Source organism: Nannobrachium achirus (genome assembly GCF_963921795.1).
Source record: "Nannobrachium achirus genome assembly, chromosome: 15".
Taxonomy (NCBI): Eukaryota; Metazoa; Chordata; class Actinopteri; order Myctophiformes; family Myctophidae; genus Nannobrachium; species Nannobrachium achirus.
Genome location: NC_137822.1, coordinates 51,068,590 through 51,071,089, shown reverse-complemented (window position 1 = coordinate 51,071,089; position 2,500 = coordinate 51,068,590). Strand labels below are relative to the sequence as shown.

Sequence of the window (2,500 nt, the reverse complement as noted above, 5' to 3'; positions counted from 1 at the left end):
ATCTATAGCACCACTAAACAGATCTATAGCACCACTAAACAGATCTATAGCACCACTAAACAGATCTATAGCACCAGCAAACAGTAAACAGCACCTATCAGACTAAGGCTCAGAATAGGGCACAGTTTCAGACTAAAGGGCTCAGAATAGGGCACAGTTTCAGACTAAAGGGCTCAGAATAGGGCACAGTTTCAGACTAAAGGGCTCAGAATAGGGCACAGTTTCAGACTAAAGGGCTCAGAATAGGGCACAGTTTCAGACTAAAGGGCTCAGAATAGGGCACAGTTTCAGACTAAAGGGCTCAGAATAGGGCACAGTTTCAGACTAAAGGCTCAGAATAGGGCACAGTTTCAGACTAAAGGCTCAGAATAGGGCACAGTTTCAGACTAAAGGCTCAGAATAGGGCACAGTTTCAGACCAAAGGCTCAGAATAGGGCACAGTTTCAGACTAAAGCTCAGAATAGGGCACAGTTTCAGACTAAAGCTCAGAATAGGGCACAGTTTCAGACTAAAGCTCAGAATAGGGCACAGTTTCAGACTAAAGGCTCAGAATAGGGCACAGTTTCAGACTAAAGGGCTCAGAATAGGGCACAGTTTCAGACTAAAGCTCAGAATAGGGCACAGTTTCAGACTAAAGGCTCAGAATAGGGCACGGTTTCAGACTAAAGGGCTCAGAATAGGGCACAGTTTCAGACAGTTTCAGACTAAAGGCTCAGAATAGGGCACAGTTTCAGACTAAAGGCTCAGAATAGGGCACAGTTTCAGACCAAAGGCTCAGAATAGGGCACAGTTTCAGACTAAACTCAGAATAGGGCACAGTTTCAGACTAAAGGCTCAGAATAGGGCACAGTTTCAGACTAAAGCTCAGAATTGGGCACAGTTTCAGACTAAAGCTCAGAATAGGGCACAGTTTCAGACTAAAGGCTCAGAATAGGGCACAGTTTCAGACTAAAGGGCTCAGAATAGGGCACAGTTTCAGACTAAAAGGCTCAGAATAGGGCACAGTTTCAGACTAAAGGGCTCAGAATAGGGCACAGTTTCAGACTAAAGCTCAGAATAGGGCACAGTTTCAGACTAAAGGCTCAGAATATGGCACAGTTTCAGACTAAAGGGCTCAGAATAGGGCACAGTTTCAGACTAAAAGGCTCAGAATAGGGCACAGTTTCAGACTAAAGGGCTCAGAATAGGGCACAGTTTCAGACTAAAGGCTCAGAATAGGGCACAGTTTCAGACTAAAGGCTCAGAATAGGGCACAGTTTCAGACTAAAGCTCAGAATAGGGCACAGTTTCAGACTAAAGCTCAGAATAGGGCACAGTTTCAGACTAAAGGCTCAGAATAGGGCACAGTTTCAGACTAAAGGGCTCAGAATAGGGCACAGTTTCAGACTAAAGCTCAGAATAGGGCACAGTTTCAGACTAAAGGCTCAGAATAGGGCACGGTTTCAGACTAAAGGGCTCAGAATAGGGCACAGTTTCAGACAGTTTCAGACTAAAGGCTCAGAATAGGGCACAGTTTCAGACTAAAGGCTCAGAATAGGGCACAGTTTCAGACCAAAGGCTCAGAATAGGGCACAGTTTCAGACTAAACTCAGAATAGGGCACAGTTTCAGACTAAAGGCTCAGAATAGGGCACAGTTTCAGACTAAAGCTCAGAATTGGGCACAGTTTCAGACTAAAGCTCAGAATAGGGCACAGTTTCAGACTAAAGGCTCAGAATAGGGCACAGTTTCAGACTAAAGGGCTCAGAATAGGGCACAGTTTCAGACTAAAAGGCTCAGAATAGGGCACAGTTTCAGACTAAAGGGCTCAGAATAGGGCACAGTTTCAGACTAAAGCTCAGAATAGGGCACAGTTTCAGACTAAAGGCTCAGAATATGGCACAGTTTCAGACTAAAGGGCTCAGAATAGGGCACAGTTTCAGACTAAAAGGCTCAGAATAGGGCACAGTTTCAGACTAAAGGGCTCAGAATAGGGCACAGTTTCAGACTAAAGCTCAGAATAGGGCACAGTTTCAGACTAAAGGCTCAGAATAGGGCACAGTTTCAGACTAAAGGGCTCAGAATAGGGCACAGTTTCAGACTAAAGGGCTCAGAATAGGGCACAGTTTCAGACTAAAGGGCTCAGAATAGGGCACAGTTTCAGACTACTGTTGCTCAGGCTACGTTGCTCCAGTGAACTGCATTGGAGGAGGAGGGAGTTTTATATCGGTGTTAGCAACACGCCAGGGTTTTCACGAATAGTGATTTTTTTGTATTCTAATTATTCCACCTCAAAGTATTCCAATAGTCCAACACTCGACAGGACAGGCCAAACTGTCTAATAATAGGTGGTTTAAGCTAGATGGTCTTCAATACGGCAACGCCAGGCGGACTACGGCTGCTATGACGTAATCGCCGTAGCGATCAAAAGCCAAGCCTCGGCGGCGACGGGTTCCCACCCTAACTCTATGGTTCCCACCCCTTTCACTGAACGCTTGGGTTCCCATGGCGACGCGTACACG

At 45.7% G+C, this 2,500-nt stretch overlaps 1 protein-coding gene across 1 annotated transcript in view; it reads right to left on the bottom strand.

Annotated features, from left to right (window-relative positions):
- LOC308299924 (RPA-related protein RADX) overlaps positions 1-2,500 on the bottom strand; it is a 33,344-nt gene that overhangs the window by 11,116 nt on the left and 19,728 nt on the right. The gene's annotated exons all lie outside the window — the stretch shown is intronic.